The sequence below is a fragment of the Typopeltis vanoorti genome, chromosome 7, assembly GCF_054136105.1.
Source record: "Typopeltis vanoorti isolate ZY-2024b chromosome 7, IOZ_Tvanoo_1.0, whole genome shotgun sequence".
Classification (NCBI taxonomy): Eukaryota; Metazoa; Arthropoda; class Arachnida; order Uropygi; family Thelyphonidae; genus Typopeltis; species Typopeltis vanoorti.
This window is the reverse complement of record NC_143555.1, coordinates 157,989,167-158,014,961: the sequence shown is the minus strand read 5'-3', so window position 1 is coordinate 158,014,961 and position 25,795 is coordinate 157,989,167. Positions and strand designations below refer to the sequence as shown.

General features: G+C 38.0%; 1 long non-coding RNA gene across 2 annotated transcripts in view; it reads right to left on the bottom strand.

Moving 5' to 3' along the window:
- LOC150105239 (uncharacterized) overlaps positions 1-25,795 on the bottom strand; it is a 112,393-nt gene that overhangs the window by 1,445 nt on the left and 85,153 nt on the right. The window lies entirely within an intron of this gene.

Here is a 25,795-nt window from a genome sequence, read left to right as displayed (position 1 = left end):
TTGTCCCTAAGATCCAAAGAAAATCCTAGGGAATATTTTAGCTGTGTGGCCAGTAGTAGGAGAAACGATTGGGGAAGTGAAAATGATCAATGAAACACTTTATCGTGTATATCAACCTGGAGGAGTAAATTTTAATACTAGAGGGATAGGGCAGATTTGAGGTTTAGAGGTGCAGGAGGAGAGTGTGTTCCAAATACTGATTACCCTGGATGTCAGTAAAGCTGTGGGACTGGATGGTATTTCACCATGAGTTTTGAGAGAATGTGGTAAAGAACTGACAACTCCTTTGACCTGGCTTTTGAATGAAAGTCTGGCTGCAGGAAAGGTGCGCAGGGAATGGAAGGAAGGTACGATAATGCCATTGCATAAGAGTGGTTGCATACTGGAAGTGTCTAATTATAGGCCAGTTTGTGTATCATCAGTAGTTGTTAAGGTCTTCGAGAAATTAGTGAGGGACTATATACAGTGTTGGACAGATGAGGGTAATGTATCTGTGAGAGTCAACATGGATTTGTTAAGAGGTGCTCTTGTTTTAGTAATATGCTAGCCTTTTATAATAAGGTTACAAGAGCAGTTAATGAGGGAAAGGCATATACTGCAATTTTCTTGGATTCAGGAAAGGCATTTCAGAGGGTGCCATATGATAAGTGATATTTAAGTTGCAGCACACATGTCTGGATGTCAGATTGGTCAACTTGATTCAGGATTGGCTGTCTGATAGGTATCAGAGAGTTGTGTATGGTGGGGCAGTTTCAATGAGGCAGTGGGTTCCCACGGGGCTTAGTACTGAGACCTATATTTTTTAACCTTTATATCAATGACATTATCAGTGGGATATTCAGTTGTTTGCAGATGATGTGAAGGTGGGAAAAGTTATTAGTAATAGTGCAGATGGGGTAGCCCTGCAAGAGTATTTGAATAAACTAGACAGACTGGCAAATGAATGAGGACATCAGTTTAATACTGCGAAATGTAAGGTCTTGAGGTTTGGGACACATCGATGGGACACTGCATACTCTATTGGAGACTGGAGGAAGTAGGGGAGACAAGAGTCTGGGGTTGATGACTGATAGAAACCTGAAATTCATGGGACATATTGCACAGGTGGTGAAGGTAACACAGAATATTGTTGCAATACTGAGAAGGACGCTGACCTGCAAAGATAAAAGAGTTATCATTCCGTTGAATAAGACACTGATCAGACCACACTTAGACTATTGTTCTCAAATTTGGTCCCCAGGATTTGAACAGATAAATTAACAGCTGAAAGGGTACAAAGGTGATAACGAAGATTGTTTCAGCACTGTACAATGTTAGTTTTGAGGGGATGAGGACTGCAGAGCTTGGTAGATAGAAGAACGAGAGGTGATATGATTGAGACTTTTAAACTGTTGAGAGGTGGTTACAGGGTTGACATTGGAAAGTTCTTGGTTGAATAGTGAGAAGGAGTGATGATAAAGGCCATCCCTGGAAGTTACAAAAGAAAGCTGTGAGCAAATGGGGGAGGGGTGGTTTCTTTGCATGGAGGGTGGTTGAACCTTGGAATGCATTGCCTGATAGAGTGGTGTGAGCGAGAATGGTCAGTGAGTTGATGTGAAATGGACGAATGAAGGGATTAAGTGTGAAAGAGCAGCTGAGGAAGGTGAGGATTTGTAAGGATAGAAAGTGCAAATTGAGCAGAAATGAGCAAATCGGGCAAAAAATAACCCATACAGAGTTTACACAACATGTTGCCATTAGAAGGAAGAATGATTATGTTAATAGATGAAGATCATGTAATAGTAACTGCTGCAGAGGGCATAGTTGTGGTATTCACTGAACAATTTTTAAGTCTGTTTCATGATGATGATGATGAGGATGGAATCATAAGAAGCTCAAGCATAGAGGAAACAGGAAAGGATAGCTTAATTGTGAGTGAGTAGGAGGTGCAAGAGGAATTAAATAAGCTCAATGTCAAAGTCATATTGTCCATAAGACAACATGATTTGATGACATATCATTAAGTGTTTCAAGAGAATATCCCAGGGAGAACAGTAGCATTGGAATGCCTTTTTAATAATAGTCTTACAACAGCCCGGGTCCCATGGGTGGGGGGAGGTAAAATTGTTCCACTGCATAAAGGTGGTGAGAAAGCTGTAGCTAAAGTTTAGTCCAATCTGCATATCTGGAATTGCGGTTAAGGTATTGGAGAGCTTAGAGAGAACTAGGATACAGAAATGGATTGATAACAGCAGTATTCTCTGTGATTATCAGCATTGGCTTCTTAAAGAGATCATGTTTTACCAACTTATCTATTATAACTAGGAGATGAACACATTGGACAAAGGATGCATGTACAGTGGTATACTTAGATTTTTCAAAAGCTTTTTATAGACTGCCACATGACAAGCAGTTAAATAAATTGAAACAGGTAGGATTGGATAACAGACTAGCGTGTTGAATTGCTAACCATCTCTCAGATAGGCATCAGTAAGTTTTATCTAGTGGATGTAATATCTCAAAAGGGGAAGTTCACTAGGATTAAGTGGACTTCATCTTAATAAGGTGTGCCTCAGGGTCTGTGTTGGGCCAATTGTTGTTCAACTTGTATATTAATGATATCGAGACAGCTTTTATTATTATTATTTTTATTATTATTATTATTAGACACTTCCAGGGAGTCCAAAGACTCATCGAGAGAGAGTGTGCCAACAGCATCGAACGATTGGTCCCCTTATATCAGCTTTAACTGGTGATATACAACTGTTTCCAAATGATGCAGAATTTGGGAGAAAAATGTTTAGTCAAGCAAATGCTGGGTTACAGACAGACTTGAACAGGTATGGTTATTTAGTATGAAATGACAGTGGACTTCAATCATAATTTATCTGGAATGTTTTTATACTATTTTCTGTCCTGAATTGTCATGAAATGAATTACTTTTAAACTAGCTAAATGGAAATTCAAGCAAAAACAAGCTAAGAAAAACAAGTATGGTTTCCATACTTGTTTTTCTTAGCTCTATCATCCTCGAGATGGTACAAAGCACAAAACCAGATGTGACATCACTGTTAATCTTGACACCATGGCATAACCATGAAAGAGAATTAAGTGTGTAACTTGTGGCATTACAGGAATGTTGATCACATGGTCTGTAATTCATCCATGACAGTGTGTTAAGTACTTATGTTATACTAATTGATGGAGACTGTGATTTTCTCTCTTGCCAAAACCTGTATCAGGAATTGTGTTATGTCCAATATGCTTAGCCAATATGAATGGACTGGAAAATGAAATGGTCAATTGAATTTAGGAAAGTTTAAGGTTTGAAATTTGGTAAGCAATGATGGGATGCAAAGTATACACATGGAGGGGAAAATAAAAGAAGTAGGAGAGATGAGAGATCTCTGAGTAGTGGTGAACAAGAACCTGAAATTCAAGGACCACATTGCACAAGTTGTAAAGTCGTCACATCAGATAATGGCTATGATGTGTGTGAGGATCTTGGTATTCAGAAATACAGAGTTTAAGATTGGCTCTCTGAATGATATAGGCAAGTGTGTATGATGGAGCAGTATCTCAAAAAAGGAAGGTAACCAGTGGTGTGCCCCAGGATTCTGTTCTTGGGCATCTGCTGTTTAACTTGTTTGTAAATGATATATCTTGTGAACTGACTGGGGATATTCAGTTATTTGTATTTGCTGATGATGCCAAGTTGGGAAGAATTATAAGTAGTACTGCTGCTGATAAATCCCTTCAGGAAGATTTGAACAGACCTTTTCCTTGGACAAAAGAGTGAGGTTGTAGTTTTAATATCAAGAAGTGTAAGGTGTTGTATTTTAGAATGCAGAAATATAAGGCTGTGTACTATATTGATGGTGCTGTGCTGCAGGAAATAGATGATTAGAGATTTGGGAGTGATGGTTGACAGTAGAATGAAGTTTAGAAGGCATATTGCTAGGATTGCAAAGGTTGCACATCGTAGTAGTGGTGCTATGATAAGAAGTACCCTATCATGCAAGGATAAGGAAATGGTTGTGCCACTGTATAAGACACTGGTCAGACCACACTTGGACTATTGTGCTCAAATCTAGTGATCTGGTTTTCAGTGTGATGTGGAGACACTGGAGAGGGTCCAGAGACGAGTGACTAAGACAATATCAGGTGTGTGGAATGTTGGCTATGGAGAGTGATTGAAGAAATGTGGATTGCAGAGTTTGGTGGATAGGAGGGAAACAACTGATATGATAGAGAGACATTTAAGTTAGTGAGAGTATCAGATTAATCCAGAGGGGATTATAGAAAGAGTAGAAGGTGAGAGGGGAAGAATCAGAAGTCATTCCTGGAAGTTATGTAGAAGTGTGGTGAAGAGGAATGTGAGGATTAGATTTTTTACATGGAGAATTGTTAGTGAATGGAACACATTACCAGAATGCGTAGTTGATGCAAGGAGTGTTAAGGATTTTAAGATTCTATATGATGTTGTCAGTTGAATAAACCTCCCATGATTATTCTGTCGACTCCAAGGAGGGTATTATAATAATAATAATTGTGCAAGATCTTGATCGGGCCTCATATGGATTATTGTGCACAGATTTGTTTCCCAGGTTTTCTCTTATTAGAGCTGCAAATATGATTGAGACATATAAGTTGGGCAGGTGTTATCAGGTAACATGGAACAAGTCATTGTAAGAAGTCAGGATCAAGTTGTTTGTTGGTGAGTAGAATGCAATGCTTGTGCTTTTGTGAATGCAGACACTAACTGAATGATTTTAAGGCACAGTCTCATGTACTTCTTGTGTGATAGTGTGTACCTTCTGTGAGAGTTTCTGCTTCTGTGGAAGTTAGATGTTAATAATAGTGATAATAATAACAACAATAAATAAGTTTATTTGTTTTTCAATGAGGAAAAACATGGACAAGTAACATTTTCAGTGTGATGTGGAAACATTGAAGAGGGTCCAGAAATTAGTGACTAAGACAATATCAGGACTTTGGAATGCTGGCTATGGAGAGAGGTTGAAGAAATGTGGATTGCAGAGTTTAGTGGATAGGAGGAAAAGAGGTGATATGATAGATAGAGACATTTAAGTTAGTGATAGGATTTACTGGATTCATCCAGATGGGATTATAAAAAGAGTAGAAAGCAAGAGGGGAAGAATCAGAGGCCATCTCTGGAAGTTAGGTAAAAATGTGGTGAAGAGGTGTGTGAGGAGTAGATTTTTTTACAAGGAGAAATGTGAGTGAATCGAATGCATTACCAGAATGTGTTATTTCTTTTAAGGTTACACGGTGGTCAGCATTCATAGTGAAGAATTTATGGAGACATAACACATGAATATCATTTTCTTAATTTTTAATTTTTTATTTTATTTATTTATTTTTTAAAATAACGAAACTTGTGGTGAGATCATAACCACAGTGAAAATTATTTAATTGTAAATATTTCATCCTAAGAATCTTAGGACATCATCAGTACAGTAGTTTTAAACAATAATAGGAATAACATACAGTTAGGGTGCATGATTACAATAGAATCTCATTAAACGTGTGTAACGTGTTACAGAAGTAAAAAAAAAAAAAAAAAAAAAAAAAAAAAACTAATAATAATTATTTTACACCATTTTGTATAACAATTTCTCATACTTTAGGAATAGTGAGAATGTTCTGGAAAAACTTTTATTGGGATTATATTGATCAAGTGTATATAATAAATAACTAAGTTATACCAACTAGTTTCACCAACTAAGTCTGTTGGCATCTTCAGGGTACATAACTGATGTAAGGCACTAAAAAGTAAAAAACTGTTACAAACTAAAATCAACCGATTCCAATTATATTAAACAAAGAACAGAGTGCGTACAATACATTCATAGAGCGTGGATGATCTCACTTGTTGTTATTTAGGAACGTTCTATAGTTGGCACTATAATTCAGTTCTGGCGAGTTGAAGGATCTGATACTATGTTAAACGTTTTTAACATAGTGAGAATGTTGTTGCGGTTTAAATTTGGTCTGTGTAGTAGGGCTTCAGAACTTTCTTTAACAAGCTTACATTCTCAGGTCGCTACATTCACAATTCTTCCGCTCATCATCCATCTCAGAAATCTGGCATTATTAAATCACTAGTTTCCAGAGCACACAAATTCTGCTCCTCTGAAGAATCTCTAAATGAAGAATTAGAAGTAATCAAAAATACAGCCATCCTAAATGGATATAATCCTAAAACAACTCAAAAAATCATCAGTCACTTTCCCACACATCAAACCAGACAAGAAGAAGTCCATAGAATTCCCATAACTTACGTCAAAGGTTGTGCCGGCATGCACGTGTCTTGTTCTTAAGTTTCTTGAAAATGGCAATGTGACGTTGCCGAAATATTGATGTATATTAAAATTTATTTTAATGTATCCTAGTGACGTTGTGATTTCCTTAAATCACTTAGTTAAAAATGCATAACCAACGTCTAGGCCTTTCCACGAGAATTGTGATGTATAAACTATGTTTTACGGAAAAATTGCTCATTATTTTTCATACAATACTGAACATTCTGTATCATTTAATTCATACTTTTTACAGTTTAGAAAGTATATGATATTTTGAAACAAGAAGTATACACAGAGGGAGTCAAATATTTTTTATGTTTCCCCTTCCTTCCCTTGAAATGAGGTATTTGAACACACACATTACATTACCTTGTAGTACTTTTCAGAGTGGGAAGAACTAGCATTAGGAAGTGTCCTCCTCTCATCCTATAGGATTGGTCACCACGTAAGACACATCCCATTTTAGTGGTTGTTCTCATCATATGAAAGATTTGAAAAGTTTCTCTTATTAGTCAGCTGAAGTCTGCAGTTTAATTATGGCAATATAGACTGAGATGATGAAATAACAACTAGAAGTAAAGAAAATGGGTTTCTCGAGCAGGTGTAGCATGCAATGAGGAGTTGGTTGGAATGGAGATCAATGCTGAGGTAGAGCTACTTCAGTTAATAGACAACAGAGGGGAAGGCAAGGATTGAGAGTCTTGGATATAATCATCTCATCAGAGGATGTTATCATAAATGTGGTGTCAACTCATTCTCCAGTTGATGAGAGTGAATATGAAGTGACTGCCTAGGTAGTTGCCAGCAATTTGATGACTTCTGTGAGGAAAGGGTATGTTTGGAACTACAAAGCTGGTGATCATGAGAAGCTCAGGAGACAGCTTGCAGGTGTAGCATGGAATGAGAAGTTGGTTGGAAAGGAGATCAATGCTGCTTGGGTGATATTCAAGAACATATCTAGTAGAAGCAATGTCTAAATGTATTCCAAGGGTCAGGAGGTTAAATAACGAAGGTGCGAAATGGATGAATAAAGAGATTAAACATGCGATATAGGAAAAATTATTATGGAGACAACATAAGATGAATGGTAATAATCAATTCCATGAGCATTACAATGTACAGACAAGGAGGGTGACTCAGTTAGTAAGGGTAGCAAAAGTGTATTATGAGTGGCAGGTAATTAATGAAGTAAAAAAAAAAAAAATTGTAGGTAATTCTTTCAATATGTAGCCAGCAAAAAATAAATAAATAAATAAATAAATAAATAAAAATAAATAAATATGGAAGGATGACATTGATTGGAGAAAATGGTATAAGAACAACTGCTGTGGAGGTGTGGAGGATATAGATGAGATGTTTAAGGATAAGTTCATAATGGTCTTTCATTCTTGTGAATGTCATATCATGGAGAGTTTGAGAGTAGTGGATAGTGGATGTATCCCAGAATCCTAGGTTTCTTAATGATGAGGAGGAGAGACTGACTGTATGTGAGCAAGAGATATAATGGGAATTGAGCTAATGATATTAATAAGGCCTCGGGGCTTGATGATATATCACCACATTTTTTGAAGGAATGTGCCAGGGAGTTATCTGTCTTGACATATTTGTTTAACATGAGTCTAACATTGCGTCAAATTCCAAAGGAGTGGAAGGAAGGCAACATTGCATTGCTTCATCAAGGAAATGACAGAACTCAAGTATCAAACTCTAGGCTTACCTGTGTGTCAGTTGTTGTTAAAGTGTTGGAGATGCTGGTGAGAACCAGGATCCAGAATCAGGATGATAACAGTGGTATTATCTTTGATGGACAGCATGGATTTGCTAAAGGGAGATCATTTTTTAATAATCTACTTTCTTATTACAATAATGTGGTAGTAGTATACTTTGATTTTGCATTTGTATGGGGAAAGAATGATAGTTATGTATGGGGAAAAATATCTCTGAACAGGAAAGTCACTAGCGTTGTGTCGGGATCTGTTTTATGGACACTGCTGTTTAACCTATATGTTAATGATATTGGGAAAGATATGGATGAGGATATTCAGTTGTTCCAGATGATGCAAACTTGGGATGAATTGTGAGGAGTAGAACAGGTGTTCTGGCCTTACAAGAAGACTTGAATAGATTGAGTTAATGGGTGAGAGCCAGGATTCCAGTTCAGTGTTGTGAAATGTATGATTTAAAATTTAAAAAACAAAGACGGGATGTAGAATTTATGCTTGGTGGGGTTAAATTGATGGCAGTGGAGGCAATAAGAGATCTTGGGGAGATGGTGGATAAAGATCTAAAATTTAGACGACACATTGCCAAAATTGTAAAGACAACACAATGATGAGGAATGATGGGGATGATGAGGATGACTAATTTGTAGAAGCAAGGAAGTTCTGGTTCCATTGTATAATGCCTTGACTGCACAGATTTGGTCACCTGGTTTTCCAAAGGACAAAAGATGTTGGAAAGGGTCCAGAAGTGATTGACTAAGGTACTTTTTGATCTCTGGAATGTTAAATATGAAGAAAGGTTGAGAATATGTAATTTACAGAATCTAGTGGAGAGAAGGAAGAAAGATGTTATGATAGAGACATACAAGTTGGTAAGAGATTGCTATAGGATTAAAGCTGAAGAGGTTTTTCACAAAACCGTGGGAGATTGGGGAAGAACAAGTGATCATCACTGGAAACTATATGAGGAGGGTGTGAGCATGGGAATGATAAGCAGTTTGTTGCATGGAGAATTTGAATGCGTTTAAGGCAAAGTATAATGAACTGTGTATATGACAAAGGAATCTCCTAGATGAGTCTTTGACTCCATGGAATCTTTAGGATAATAATAATAATATGGGATAATGTGGGTAAGTGCCACACACACACACACACACACACCACTGAAATTGACCATATTCTGAACACCTTCTTAGCCAATACAGTCATTCCTCGACTTACATCGGGCTTCCGTTCCATAATGTAGGACGTAAGTCGATACATTAAAAAACAGACAGTCCCTAACCTATAGGGGTTAGGGACTGTCATTTTAATTTTTAAACCTTATTATAAAACTGTACTGTGCGTTAATGCCACTATAAAACAGGAGAATAATCACCCAAATCTTCCTCCACAATCACATCTTCATTACCTTCCCTATATGAAGGACTAGGCTGTGGCTCTTCTGGTGTAACCTTTGTTTTTTTGATGAAAATGTACAATGTGCTTTGCTTATTCCTCTTCTTCTTTATATCATAAATTTCTTTATAGCAAGCACAAGATCATGTACTTTCCTTTCTATATTAGTTAAAAGTGACGTTCAGCATTGGGGCCAGTGTCTTCAACCATTTGGAGAACATCGCTAACTGTAGAGAAGATTTCTGCAAGACCCTTCACTGTGAATTTTTTTAACAACCTCTTCTTGTTTCTCTTCCTTTTCTTCTGCAACACATTATGCTTCCAGTTTGACCAATTCTTCATTAGTCAACTCCTCAGTGGCGCTTCCTACGTGTTGAAGTATGTTGCCATCATTCACTTCGAGATTCAGATCGTTTGCAAGGCGCACTATTTCTTCACTCAATTTACAAACGTCTTCAATTTTTTCAAAACTTCCAAAATCGTGCACAAACCTTTATAATGTCTTTTTCCATATGTTACTCCTACATTGAGAGGTCACTTCGTCCCAAGTCATAGAAATATTTTAATAACATGATAAATATTGAATTTTTCCAGAATTGCATGAGAATCTGGTCGTTTCCTTCAGTAGCAGAAACGGCTTGTGAAAAAGTTCTCCGTAGATAAATAAGCCTTAAACACTGCAAGAATTCTCTGATCCATCAGCTGGATCAATGAATTAGTGTTTGCAGGGAGAAGCATGACCTTGAACTTGGTGAAGATCACCGATATAAGATGGATGACCTGAAGCATTATCTGGAATTAATAAAATTTTAAATTCTACATTTCATTTCACACAATAGCTTTCCATTTCACTCACATCACAGTTAACAGTTAATTAAGGCATTCGCAAACAATTTTTGAATCATTCACGATTTCTTATTGTTCTGATAATGAATTGGAAGGGTATGCTTCCTAATGTTTTTGAAGGCTCGTGGATTCTCTTGTGTCATATCACAAAAGGTTTCAGTTTATATCCAGCCACATTAACCCTAACAGAATTGTAACACGCTCTTTAAGAGCTTCGAAACCAGGCATGTATTTTCGCTTTTTGTGGATGAATTGTCCATTTGGGAATTTTTTTGCGAAAGAAGGAGGTTCATTCATATTAAATATTTGCTGCGGCAAATAATTTTCCTCCATAATAATTTTATACAATTTCTCCACAAACTCCTTGGCAGCCTTCTGATTGGAACTTGCAGATTCACCATACATTTTCACATTATGCAGTGCAAAAACGCTGCTTGAATCTCATGAACCAACCTGAAGAAGAGTCGATTCGTAGTCATAATCGGATCCTATTTCCTCCTTCAACAAGCTGAAGAGACAGTGTCTTAGAGGTTATGATCATAGTGCTAAGAGATATGCACTTTTGGTTCTAGTCCACTATGTAGATGTACAACGTTTTATGAGGATCAATTGAGGGAACATGGACTGCGGAGTTTGGCAGAGAGAAGAAGGAGAAGAGGTGATATGATTGAGACTTTTAAACTGTTGAGTGCTAATTACAGGGTTGACACTAGGGAGTTCTTTTGCTTGGTGGTATACAAGGGGTAGAAGCGAGGAAAAGGGGCCATCACTGCTGCTAGTAAAGAAAAGAAGTTGTGAGCAAGAGGGGTGAGAGCACGAATGGTCAGTGAGTTCAAGAAGTAGTATGATAGACTGTGTGTTTTCTAGGAAGGGAAGGACCTCCCATGATGAGTCTTTTGATCCACGTAACGTAAGCCCGAATCATAATAATAATAATAAAATTTCTTCATACTTTTCAATTCTAATGTCTACATTTCTTATCTGATCTTTCCTTGTTTTTGACAATATTGTCCTTAAAAATTTCATTTCCATTTCTTGTATTCTATTCATGTCTATTTAAGTTAGTCTCTGTTGTATAAGTCAAAATTGGCAAATAATAACTTTTGTTAATCAAAAGCTTGCACGTCAGTGGGACGTCACTGTCCCACTGAAGTGTAAGTAGACTATTTACACTTTAAAAAAAAAGTTTGACCTGGTGAAATCATCCTCATCATAACATTTTACATTTCCTCTGTAATTTGAAACCATACTCTCACTGTTCCTGCTGTTAATATGTAATTCAAAGTTCTTTTTCACACTGTTTCATTTCTCCAGTTTCTTCTGTAGTTCTTCTTCTGATGTGCCAAATCACCAGTCATTTGCATGTATAGCTGTTTCTCCTTTCTTGTCATTAAAAATTTATTCAAATCTGTTTGACTTAACATAGATACTGAGAAATCTGGATGTCAATAAAGCTTTGGGACTGGATGGTATTTCACCACGAGTTTTGAGAGAATGTGCTAGGGAACTGACAGTGCCTTTAAACTGGCTTTTCAATGAAAGTCTGGCTGTGGGAAAGGTGCCCAGGGAATGGAAGGAAAGTAAGATAGTGCCATTGCATAAGGGTGGTAACAGACTGGAAGTGTCTAATTATAGACCAGTCTGTGTGTCATCAGTAGTTGTTAAGATCTTGGAGAAAGTAGCAAGGGACTGTATACAGCACTGGGCAGATGAGGGTAATGTTATCTGTGAGAGTCCACATGGATTTGTGAAAGGGCGCTCTTGTTTTAGCAATATGCTAGCCTTTTATAATAAAGTTACAAGAACATTAGATGAGGGAAAGGCATATACCGCAATTTTCTTAGACATAGCAAAGGCATTTGACAGGGTGCCACATGATAAGCTGATATTTAAGTTGCAACACATGGGTCTGGATGTCAGATTGGTCAACTGGATTCAGGATTGGCTTTTTGATAGGTATCAGAGAGTTGGGTATGGTGGAGCAGTTTCAAGGAGACAGAGGGTTACAAGTGAGGTCCCACAGGGCTCAGTACTACGACCTATATTGTTTAACCTTTATATCAATGACATTGCCGGTGGATTGCAAGGGGATATTCAGTTGTTTGCGGATGACAAGAAGCTGGGAAGGATTATTAGTAATGGTGCAGATGTGGTAGCCCTGCTAGAGGATTTGAATAAGCTAGATAGATGGGAAAATGAATGGGGTTTCAATTTAATGCAGCAAAATGTAAGGTCTTGAGGTTTGGGAAACATCGATGGGATTCTGCACACTCTATGGGAGGAGTTATACTGGAGGAAGTTGGGGAGACAAGAGATCTGGGTTGATGATTGATAGAAACCTGAAGTTTAGGGGAGATATTGCAAAGGTGGTGAAGATTGCTGCAACACAGAGGATTGCTGCAATTATGAGAAGGACACTAAGAGATAAGAGGGTTATCATTCCGTTGTATAAGTCTCTGATCAGACCACACTTGGATTATTGTTCTCAGATTTGGTCCCCAGGATTTGAAGGGTATAAATTAACTGTGGAAAAGATACAAAGACGGATGACAAAGATGGTCTCAGGACTGTACAAAGATAGTTATGAGAATTAGCCGAGGGAATGTAGACTGCAGAGTTTAGCGATGGTTACAGGGTTGACTATTGAGAGGTGGTTACAGGGTTGACACTGGGGAGTTCTTTCACTTGAACAGCGGGAAGGAGTGATGAAGTGAGGAGTGGTTTCTTTGCATGGAGGGTGGTTGAGCCGTGGAATGCATTGCCTGATGGAGTGGTGAGGGCGAGAACGGTCAATGAGTTTAAGGAGTGGTATGATAGACTTTATGTTTCTGGGGGGGGGGCACCCCTCGATGAGTCTTGACAGACTTTATGTTCTTAGGAAGGACCTCCCACGATGAGTCTTTTGACTCCACGGAGGCCTGAATAATAATAATAATAATATATATTATTTATTATGACTATTTTTCCTTTTTTTTTTTTCTATGCCTATCTTTTCCAAATTTTCCCAGCCTTTTCCCCTGTTGGATACAATCAAAAGCTTTTTTTCAAATCAAGAAATGCATTTTTATATTGGCTTTTTCCAAATTCCCACCGTCTTTGCATCATTCCTCTTACAGAAAAAATCAGATCGACAGTTGATCAACCTTTACTGAAACCAAACTATCTTCTCTTAGACTTTCCTCTATTTTATCTCATATTCTTGTTGCCATTATCCTTTCATAAATCTTTGCACAGTGATAGAATAATGTTGTTCCTTTATAGTTACTATTCTCTCTTCTTTAGCCTAGTTTACATATCGAAAGAATAAGCACCTTGTTCGAATAATTTCTTCTTTCTTTCACCTTCTTTCTCCAGATGGCACATAACCATTTCAATCCTGTTCTACCTGGCTCTGATCAATTCAATAGGCAAATCACCTATCCCAGGGAATTTTCTATTTTTCATCTTCCTTAATGCTTTTTCAATCTCTGTCTGACTTATTCCTTATTATCCAACTTATTTCGTTATTATTACTGTATTCAGTCCAATTTATTTTGCTAAGGCTTTCATCTTTATTTAACAGATATCTAACATGATGTTGCCACATTATCTTAATCTCTCTTCCATTACTTACAAGATTCCATCCCAATTTATTATTAAACCTGGCTCCTCATTTTATCGTCTATTCTTCATTAGTCCATATAACATTTTTTGTTCCTATTAATATCTTTCGACTTATGTGTCAACCCAACTTTTTATCTTTTCCTTTTTAATTATTATTATTATTATTATTTTATTTAGACAGATATCAAAAAGTGGTCTACAAGGAATGTGAGCAGTGGTGAGCTATAATTGGTTCGTGGGGACTCGCGCAAGCCCTTAGTTAAATTTTTCTCAAATTTGCGAGTCCCTTGTTCTTCTTGCTTATTAATTGCGTAGAACTAGAAAATACCACCGCTACTTTAAATATAATTGCTACTTTAAATTCATATGGATTTTCTGATTACTATTTAAAAAATCATCACATTGGATTTTGTTCTGATGGAACTAGTTTAATGTTAGGAAACAAATCAGGTGTTGCAATCAAACTTCTACAAAGATTTCCCAACATTGTGATTTGTCATTGTGTAGCTCATTGTTTACAATTAGCATTAGACGATTCGATAAAAAAAAACATTAAAGAAATAAATCATTTTGAAATATTTATGAATAAATTATATGGTTCTTATCATCAATCACAAGACCTTGGTATTAAAATTTTAAAGATCAGCTGTGTGTAATAAATTTAGTTTAATCCTTTATCCAAGTCTGAGCAAACAAAGTTTGCACCTGAAAATATCTTCAGGACTGAATATGGTGTTGTACTACCTTATCAGAGTGAGGCAGTACAACACCAAGCTAACAACACTCCTATCCCAGTATCTCCCAAAATGCAAAACACATCTCCTTGCGGATATGTATAATGTTATGCATTATGGGATTGGCCACTACCCAGACTAGTTTCGACCTTTATTAAGGTCTCTTCAGTGGGAGCCTTCTCTAAATCCAGAGTAATCTCTGGATTTAGAGAAGCAACTCCTATAGGTAAAGATGACCTCACTATTGCTTCTGCCTGGTATCTCCTCTGATATCTGGTATCTTCTCCAGACCACCTCTGGGTCTGGCTCACACTGAAGAGACCTCAATAAAGGTCGAAACTAGTCTGGGTAGTGGCCAATCCCTTAATGCATAACATTATACATATCCGCAAGGAGATGTGTTTTGCATTATTGGAGATATTGGGATAGGAGTGTTGTTAGCTTGGTCCACCTTTGCTACGAGTTGCCCGGTGTTGTACTGCCTTACCCTGGTAAAAACACCATATTCAGTCCTGAAGATATTTTCAGGTCCAAACTTTGTTTGCTCACACATGGATAAAGGATTAAACTAAATTATAGTCTAACCAAGTGAAAAATAACTTTCAACATTGGCTGTGTGTTTGGACTACGATAGGCAGCTTGCAGTTTACGAACGGCTCTTGCTGTGTGGAGAAATTACCAAGCTTTATGCAAGCATTTTGCATCAAAAGATTAATATAAGAGCTTTTTAAACCGAATTCTCAATTTGGAATTTTAAAAGATCTAGCATTAATGATTGATATCCTATAGGAATTATCATATCTGTCAGAATCTCTACAAAGTAGCAATATAAGTATTATAAGGGCTAAGTTAGCCGCTTTTTTTTTTTGCTCCAAGATGCAAGCCCTTTGTTAAAATTTCCATAGCTCTCCACTGGATGTGACTCTGAAAGGTTTAAGGTAACAAGTGGTGTATCACAAAGATGAGTGCTTGGTCTGTTGTTATTCAATCTGTACATTAATGACAGTGGCAGCCGGTGAAAATTTTAAGTGGGGGTGCAAATATACAAAAAAAAAAAAAACACTTTTTTTTTCCTAATCAGTAACGAATTTATTAATAAATAAATTTACATATTAAAAATTTCTTTATTAAAAATATTTCATTCTCACCACGAACAAACAACAACAATAAAAGATTCGTAGCAATGACAAGTGCAAACAAATAACGGCGTTAGATCGCAGTGCATTTGTTTCGTGTAACGATAATTGAAAAAAATATAATTCTTTTCATATTTTCAACAGTGACACTCGTCATAATTCAGCCTTGTATCTATAATAAATAAATAATTATATGTTATTTTAACGAAATAAAATAAGATTTACAAAAAAATAGTTCACCACAAACATGCGTCAATAATAAATGTTTCATATCTTACAGAAATAACGAGCCCAGGCATAAGATAAGTGTATCTAATGACATAATGGTAAGGAAAGCGAAACTGGAATATGAGAGGAGATTGGTCCTAAGATCCAAAGAAAACCCTAGGCAATTTTTTAGCTATGTGGCCAGTAGGAGGAGAAATGACTGTGAAAGAATGATATTGTGGGATAAAAATGGGAATAGAGTGACTGATGCAGAGGACATAGTGGAATTGTTCAATGAACACTTTATTGGAGTATTTCATTCTAGAGGAGTCAGTTTTAATGCTAGAGGGATAGGACTGGTTCGAGGTCTGGAGGTACAGGAGGAGAGTGTGTTTCAGATACTGAGTACTCTGGATGTCAGTAAAGCTGTGGGACTGGATGGTATTTCACCACGAGTTTTGAGAGAATGTGCTAGAGAATTGACAGTGCCTTTAACGTGGCTTTTCAATGAAAGTCTGGCTTTGGCAAAGGTGCCCAGGGAATGGAAGGAAGGTAAGATTGTGCCATTACATAAGGGTGGTAACAGACTGGAAGTGTCTAATTATAGGCCAGTCTGTGTGTCATCAGTAGTTGTTAAGATCTTGGAGAAAGTAGTGAGGGACCGTATACAGCATTGGGCAGATGAGGGTAATGTTATCTGTGAGAATCAACATGGATTTGTGAAAGGACGCTCTTGTTTTAGCAATATGCTAGCCTTTTATAATAAAGTTACAAGAACATTAGATGAGGGAAAGGCATATATACTGCAATTTTCTTAGACTTGGCGAAGGCATTTGACAGGGTGCCACATGATAAACTGATATTTAAGTTGCAGCACATGGGTCTGGATGTCAGATTGGTCAACTGGATTCAGGATTGGCTGTCTGATAGGTATCAGAGAGTTGTGTATGGTGGAGCAGTTTCCAGGAGGCAGAGGGTTACAAGTAAGTTCCCACAGGGCTCAGTACTAGGACCTATATTGTTTAACCTTTATATCAATGACATAGCCAGTGGATTGCAGGGGGATATTCAGTTGTTTGCGGGTGATGCGAAGCTGGGAAGGATTATTAGTAATAGTGCAGATGTGGTAGGCCTGCAAGAGGATTTAAATAAGCTAGATAGATGGGCAAATGAATAGGGGTTTCAGTTTAATGCAGCAAAATGTAAGGTCTTGAAGTTTAGGAGTTTAGGAAACATCGGTGGGATGCTGCATACTCTATGGGAGGAGTTATACTGGAGGAAGTTGGGGAGACAAGAGATCTGGGGTTGATGATTGATAAAAACCTGAAGTTTAGGGGACATATTGCAAAGGTAGTGAAGGTAACACAGAGGATTGCTGCTATTATGAGAAGGACACTGACCTACAGAGATAAGAGGGTTATCATTCCGTTGTATAAGTCCCTGATCAGACCACACTTGGACTATTGTTCTCAGATTTGGTCCCCAGGATTTTAAGGGGATAAATTAACTGTGGAAAAGATACAAAGACGGATGACAAAGATGGTTTCAGGACTGTACAAGGATAGTTATGAGGATCGGCTGAGAGAATGTGGACTGCAGAGTTTGGTGGATAGAAGGAGAGGTGATATGATTGAGACTTTTAAACTGTTGAGAGGTGGTTACAGGGTTGACACTGTTGAGTTCTTTCGCTTGGTTGAACAGCGGGAAGGAGTGATGACAAGAGGCCATCCCTGGAAGTTACGAAAGGAAACTGTAAGCAAGAGGGTAAGGAGTGGTTTCTTTGTGTGGAGGGTGGTTGAGCCGTGGAATGCATTGCCTGATGGAGTGGTGGGAGCGAGAACGGTCAGTGAGTTTAAAGAGTGGTATGATAGACTTTGTGTTTCTCAGGGGGAGGGGGACCTCCCCTCGATGAGTCTTGACAGACTTTATGTCTTAGGAAGGACCTCCCTCGATGAGTCTTTTGACTCCTTGGAGGCCTGAATAATAATAATAATAATAACATGCAATAACAAGCACCAACAATTATTGGCGTTAGATCGCAGTGCATTTGTTTCGTGTAACGATAATCAAAAAAAATATTATTCTTTTCATATTTTCAGCAGTGACACTCGTCATAATTCAGCCTTGTATCTATAATAAATAAATAATATATGTTATTTTAGGAAAATAAAATAAGATTTACAAAAAATAGTTCACCATGCACAAGCACCAATAATAAACGTTTCATATCTCACAAAAATAAGGCACATAAAATACTAAAAATACACTGCCATTTGAGCAGTTACAGTTGGGACTGATGTAACGTGCAATGACAAGCGCAAACGAATATCGCCATTAGATTGCAGTGCATTTGTTTTGTAATCTAAAGTGTTAATCGAACAATTCAAATTATTAACTATTCAGTCAATGTCAAAACATAAGCTGTAACCTTTAACATGTTGTACTGCATTTATATAATGTTGTAAGCATTGTTATTATTTATAACACTAACAAAATTTACTTTTTCATTTTTTCTTGGGAGTGCTGCAGTGTCGCAGTGCTTATGTATGGGCCACCACTAAATAATGATCATGGTTAGGATTTGACAAGTGACATATAGCTATTTGCTGATGATGCAAAGATAGGTAGGGTAATCAGGAATGCTGCTGACATGCTGTACTTGCAGTAAGATTTGAATAGGCTGGAATTGTGGGCATGTGAAAATGAGTGTCAGTTCAATATCAGTTAATGTAAAGTCATTCACTTCAGCATGATTAGATATCTAATGTCATATTATATTGGTAGATTATGCTAGAAGAAACTGATGAGGCTAGGGATCTTGAAGTGTTAGTAGATAGCAAGTTGAAATTCAGGGGCCATGTAGCAAGATTGCAAATACAACTCAGAAGATAATTGCAATGCTGAAACAAACACTCACATGTAAAGATAAAGATGTCATTTTGTTTTTATTTACAAGGCCTTGATAAGACCTCACTTGGACTATTGTGCGCAGGTCTGGTCTCCTGGTTTCTGTTATGATTCTGATACATCGGAGAGAGAGAGAGTGTGTAAAGGAGAGTGTTAAAAATGATATCAAGATTATGGAATACTGATTATGAACACAGATTGAGAATTTGTAGACTGCAGACACTAGCAAAGGAAAAAGAAGGGTGATATTATAGAGACTTACAAACTTCTGAAAGGGTCATACAGGATTTCAATTGATGTAATTTTTCAATTTATAGAGGGTGGGGAAAGGACAAGAGGTTATCCTTGGAAGCTGAGAATGACAGGCCACTAAGAAGAGAGGGGTGAGGGCTAGATTTTTCTCTCAAAGAGTGGTGCATGATTGGAATGGATTGCTATTGGATGTTAGGAGTGCAAGCAGTGTGAATGAATTTGTGAATAAGTATGATAGCTGGTGTGTGTGTGTGTGTGTGTGTGTGTGTGTGTGTGTGTGTGTGTGTGTGTGTGTGTGTGTGTAGTATGTGGCCTCCCTCGATGAGTCTCTGACTTCCTGGAGGCCTCTCTTAATAATAATAATTATTATAGTAATTTATTTATTATTATTTTTTTGCATGGCCCATTCTCTGATTTTAAATAAGCATCATCATCATTTGATCTGGTCTTCATAAACCTCTGAAAAACTTCACTGCTTTATTTAACTCTTCTTGTTCCACCAGCATGTTTGTTTTCCTTTTTCTGCTTCCCATTGTACTTCCACACACCTTTTCTGCTGTTCTTACAATATGTCTCGAAATTTTTCTCATTCCTCATCTACATTATCTGCAGTTAACTGATGTGCATTAGACATAACCAGAGACTCAAGTTCTTGCTTTACTTCAGTTTGTTTCAATGTTCATAGCTTCAGCTTTCTATCCCTTTTTTTGCCACATTTATCCTTCAAATACATCTTAAAAGTGGCTATAAGAAGATTATGGTCTCTCTAAAGCAAATGAAAACAAAAATTTGATGTTCATTACTACCTTGCTCCATCCTTTATCAAGGATGAAATAATGTATTATTGGTTTTTGTTCACCATTCCAGTTATACCTTGTAATTCTGTGACTTTGTCTTTTTTTTTTTGAAACCAGGGTGTTTCCTCACTAAATTCTGAGATAATTTCTGGTGAATAAAAAAATCTAATACCCATTGTCCTTCATGAGTTCTTTGACCAAAACCAAACTGGCTCAAAATTTTTCTACTCCTGTTTTTCTCAATAAAATGTTCTAAGATTTTAACTGCGAAAGTTTAGGAGATGGTTTTGTTTGGGAGAGTGAATTTATATTAAGAGTGACTGACCTGCAGAGGGAGATAGATGAGATGAAAGAGGAGGTGGAATGTCTTGTGAATGAGAGCAGAAGTATGAAAGATAAGATTAGGAGAATGGAAGAGATAAATGCAAGGCGAATCAGAGTAGGGGAGAGAGAGAATTTTGGGAGTGTTGGAAGAGGAGAAAAAGGAAACAGTAGAAAAGAGGGAATGAGTGATAGGTATGGGAATGCTAGCAGATGAGAGGATGGAAACAGTAGGAGAGACGGAATGCAAGAGAGATATGGAAGTGCTAGAAGAGGAGAGAATGGAAACAGTATGAGAGATGGAATGAGAGAGAGGTATGGGAATGCTAGAAGACGAGACGATGGAAACAGTAGGAGAGACGGAATGAGAGAGGGATATGGAAGTGCTAGAAGAGGAGAGAATGGAAACAGTAGAAGGGAGGGAATGAGAGAGAGATATGGGAATGCTAGAAGACGAGAGGATGGAAACAGTAGGAGAGACGGAATGAGAGAGAGAGAGAGAGAGAGATATGGAAGTGCTAGAAGAGGAGAATATGGAAACAGTAGGACAGAGAGGTATGCGAATGCTAGAAGAGAGAATAGCAGTAGAGGAAAGGGAATGAGAGAAGAGGAGAGAATGGAAACAATAGCAGAGAGGGAATGGTAAGATGTATAATGTAAGGGGACTCAATGATCCGTGTTGTTCAAAATAGGATGCGTGAGGAGTGTTTGCCAGGAGGAACAATAGAAAGGGGGGCTATGGCAATTAATAGAGGTGAAAGAGTGGATGAGATGATTGTGATGGTAGGAACAAATGACTTGAGTGGTAAAGTAAGTTGGGCAGCCAGAGATATGAGATTTTTGCTTGAGGCTGTACAGAAGAAGACAGAGAGAGGAAAAATAGTGTGCATGTTGCCTAGGTATGATAACGATGAGCTGAGCAGAAGAGCAGCAGTATTGAATGATATAATAGCTAGAATGTCTGACAAGAAAGGACTGGTATATGTGGATGCTTGGAGTGCGTTTGAGGAAAGAGAGGAATTGTATGCGAGAGACCGATTACATTTGAATGAGGAAGGACATAGGCATCTTGAGAGATTGCTGTTCTGAACGAGTCAGTGTGTCCAAGGAAGGATGGTAGCAGGAGTGGCATCTTGTGGGAATGGATACTTGGGAGAAGGGAAACGACATCAGGTAACACTGAGCCCAGTGAAGTCTAGAGGGGATAATGCAGGGAATAGAAACAATGGCATTTATATGCTTTGTACTAATGCCAGGAGTATCCGAAATAAGGGAGAGGAATTCGTGGCACAGATAGCATCAGCCTGGCCAAAAATTATTGGGATCACTGCGACGTGGTTGACAGAAGAGGATATAATAACAGGAATAGAAGTCGCTGGGTACAGCATTTTTCAGCAGGATAGGAGGGGAAAGCATGGTGGTGGGGTACTACTTATGATAAGGGACGACTGATGTCCTCTAAGAGTGGAGGCTATGGAAGGAAGTGAGACAAATGATTTTGGAGCATGTGGGGTGAGGTAGGCGTAGGCAAGACAGGATATTTCGTGGGGTGTTGTTACAGACCCAGGAGCACAGAGGATCGGGATCCAGGAGATGTTTAGACAGTAAAGTTTGGCAAGTGCCAGAAGAATGATTTTTTTGGGAGATTTTAACTACAGCAGTATAAATTGGAGAGAGAAAGATGCATGTAGCAATAAGGGAATGGAATTTCTAGAATTCTTGAGGGACAGATGTCTTAGGCAACATGTAACAGAGGAAACAAGAGGTTCAAGAGATTTGGACTTGGTTATAGCATCAGAAGAGTTGACAATAACTGAGATGACATCTCTCCACCAGTTGGAGAGAGTGACCATATGGTTTTGACTTGGAAAATGAATAGACATGCAGGATTATCAAAGAGACGGGAACTTATGTGGAATTATAAAGCAGGTGATTATAATAGTCTTAGACGTCAACTTCAGGAAGTTTCATGGAGGGAGGAATTGGAAGGCCGGTATATCATTAGTGCGTGGGAAATTGTGAAAGAATATTTGTTAGCAGCAATGGGAAGTTGTATACCACGAGTGAAGAAGAGGACACAATTTGGAGTAAAGTGGATGACAAACAATATTAAACAGGAATTGCATGCGAAAAAGCGGCTATGCAAGAAATATAAGGAGACAGGTGAAGAGAATACGCATGAAGAATATAAGACACACAGGCCAGAAGAGTGACTGGAAACAGTGTAAGGAAAGCGAAACGGGAATATGAGAGGAGATTAGCCCCAAGATCCAAAGACATTCCTAGGGAATTTTTTAGCTATGTTGCCAGTAAGAGGAAAAATGACTGTGTAAGAATGATATTGTGGGATAAAAATGGAAACAGAGTGATTGATGCAGAGCACATAGTAGAATTGTTTAATGAACATTTTATTTTAGTATTTCATCATGGAGGAATCAGTTTTAATGCTAGAAGGATAGGGAAGTTCGAGGTTTAGAGGTACAGGAGGAGAGTGAGTTTCAGATACTCTGGATGTCAGTAAAACTTTGGGACTGAATGGTATTTCACCACGAGTTTTGAGAGAATGTGCTAGAGAATTGACAGTGCCTTTAACGTGGCTTTTCAATGAAAGTCTGGCTGCGGGAAAGGTGCCCAGGGAATGGAAGGAAGGTAAGATAGTGCCATTGGATAAGGGTGGTAACAGACTGGAAGTGTCTAATTATAGACCAGTCTGTGTGTCATCAGTAGTTGATAAGATCTTGGAGAAAGTAGCGAGGGACCGAACACAGCACTGGGCAGATCAGGGCAATGTTATCTGTGAGAGTCAACATGGATTTGTGAAAGGGCACTCTTGTTTTAGCAATATGCTAGCCTTGTATAATAAAGTTACAAGACCATTAGATGTGGGAAAGGCATATACTGCAATTTTCTTAGACTTAGCAAAGGCATTTGACAGGGTGCCACATGATAAGCTGATATTTAAGTTGCAACACATGGGTCTTGATGTCAGTTTGGTCAACTGGATTCAGAATTGGCTGTCTGATAGGTATCAGAGAGTTGTGTATAGTGGAATAGTTTTAAGGAGTCGGAGGGTTACAAGTGGGGTCCCACAGGGCTCAGTACTATGACCTATATTGTTTAACCTTTATATCAATGACATTGCCAGTGGATTGCAAGGGGATATTCAGTTGTTTGCGGATTATGCGAAGCTGGGAAGGATTATTAGTAATAGTGCAGATGTGGTAGCCCTGCAAGAGAATTTGAAGAAGCTAGATAGATGGGCAAATGAATGGTTTGGGAAACATCGATGGAATGCTGCATACTCTATGGGAGGAGTTATACTGGAGGAAGTAGGGGAGACAAGAGATCTGGCATTGATGATTGATAGAAACCTGAAATTTAGGGGACATATTGCAAAGGTAGTGAAGGTAACTCAGAGGATTGCTGCAATAATGAGATGGACACTGACCTACAGAGGTAAAACAGTTATCATTCCGTTGTATAAGACCGTGATGAGACCACACTTGGACTACTATTCTCAGATTTGGTCACTAGGATTTGAAGGGGATAAATTAACTGTGGAAAGGTGGTTAACAAAGATGGTTTCAGGACTGTACAATGATAGTTATGAGGATCGGCTGAGGGAATGTGGACTGCAGAATTTGGTGGATAGAAGAAAGAGAGGTGATATGATTGAGACTTTTAAACTGTTGAGAGGTGGTTACAGGGTTGACACTGGGGAGTTCTTTTGCTTGATTGAACAGCGGGAAGGAGTGATGAAAAGAGGCCATCCCTGGAAGTTACGAAAAGGAAACTGTGAGCAAGAGGGTGAGGAGTGCTTTCTTTGCATTTAGGGTGGTTGAGCCGTGGAATGCATTGCCTGATGGAGTGGTGGGAGCGAGAACGGTCAGTGAGTTTAAAGAGTGGTATGATAGACTTTGTGTTTCTCGGGGGGGGGGGGCACCTCCCCTCGATGAGTTTTGACAGACTTTATGTCTTAGGAAGGACCTCCCTCGATGAGTCTTTTGACTCCATGGAGGCCTGAATAATAATAATAATAATAAAGATCTCACACGCTTATTTTGAATACTATCCTTCAACTGTTCCTGAAGTAATGTCTTTTCCTCCATATCTAAACCTTGTTGTGGTGCATATACCTGGATAAATGAGATTCACTGTTCATTACATTCAAATACAAATCTCATTATTCTATTATTCCATCACTATGAGTCTGTTGTTTACTTCTTTAATAATGATAAAACTGGCACACTTTTTGATTGCTCATCTGCTCCTTTGCAAAGCAAAACAAAGTCGCCTCTTAAATTCTTTCCTTTTTTTTTCATTTTTTCTCACTCAAACCCAAAATATCTAATTTCCTTTTGCTCATAACACCCACTAACCCACTCACCCACTAACTCATCCTCTCTGTTCCTATTCTTAGTTTTCTTCCTAGACAAGTTACGTTTTAGCTTCAATAAATCTACTGCCTACTTGGATGGATTCCAAGTAGGCTGAAGCTGCTTGGCCTATTGCAGCTTCAGCCTACTGCGAAAAGCAAATACCTCGGAGAGAAGGCATGCTCCCACTGCAAGAGATGAGAAAAAATATTAAATTAGGATTAATTCACCCTTAGCTCTTTAAATCCTATATTTGGGGAACGAACAAAAAGAAGAAAAGAAAGAAAGAAGAGTAGGAACCAGTGTACAAATATTATAACAGATATATTCATCTATTACTCCCATGGTCCATCATCAGGTACCTCAGATTTGCCATTCCCATATTACTAAAGTGAGTCCTTGAGACAAGAAATAATCTTAAGAATGATATTTATTCTTATATTTTTAAACTCATCAAATCGATAGCACCATTTATTGTGAAAAAGATTTGACTGATGATCTTACACTCAGTCATGCTACTGAAAGATGACTTTCATTGATACCCTTAACAGTTCTTTATATCTATTCCTTGTGTCAGAAGCTCTTGCAAAACTCTATGATTCATCTGTTTCACTCCTACTTTATTTATTTTATAATTTTAGGAATAGAATTTGACACTGTAAGTAACATCTCAAAGTTTCAGACACTACTGATTTCTCTCCCCTTCATTTGATCAAGCCACTGCACATTACCAATCTATTTTCAATCCACTCCCCACATCAAAATCATATGATCCCTCTCCCTAGTTTCTGGCATCTTGGTGACATATGAGGCATGTTCAAAAAAAGACCGAACTTTTTAAATAGTGTGCCAACTGGCACAGTGAGTTCACTGCAGCTACTGAGTGTACCTAGCGGCAGGTTTTGGTATACTGCCATTTTCCCCATGTTGCTATGAGCATTAGTAGTTGAGTTACATCAGTGCGCACTCAGGATTTAATCTTGGAGGGGGCCGAGCACTCAGGATTTAACCTTTGGGGGGGGGGGGGGGCGAGTTGAGTAAACGTTTTGCGAATACACACTACACATCGCATACGACCTATAACCTGAGCATCTGCAGTGATCGCTAATTCATAAGTAGCACACACAACATAAATAAAAAAAATGAATTTTAATTAGGAAAAAATTTTTGGAAATTTTTCTAGTGTTTTTTC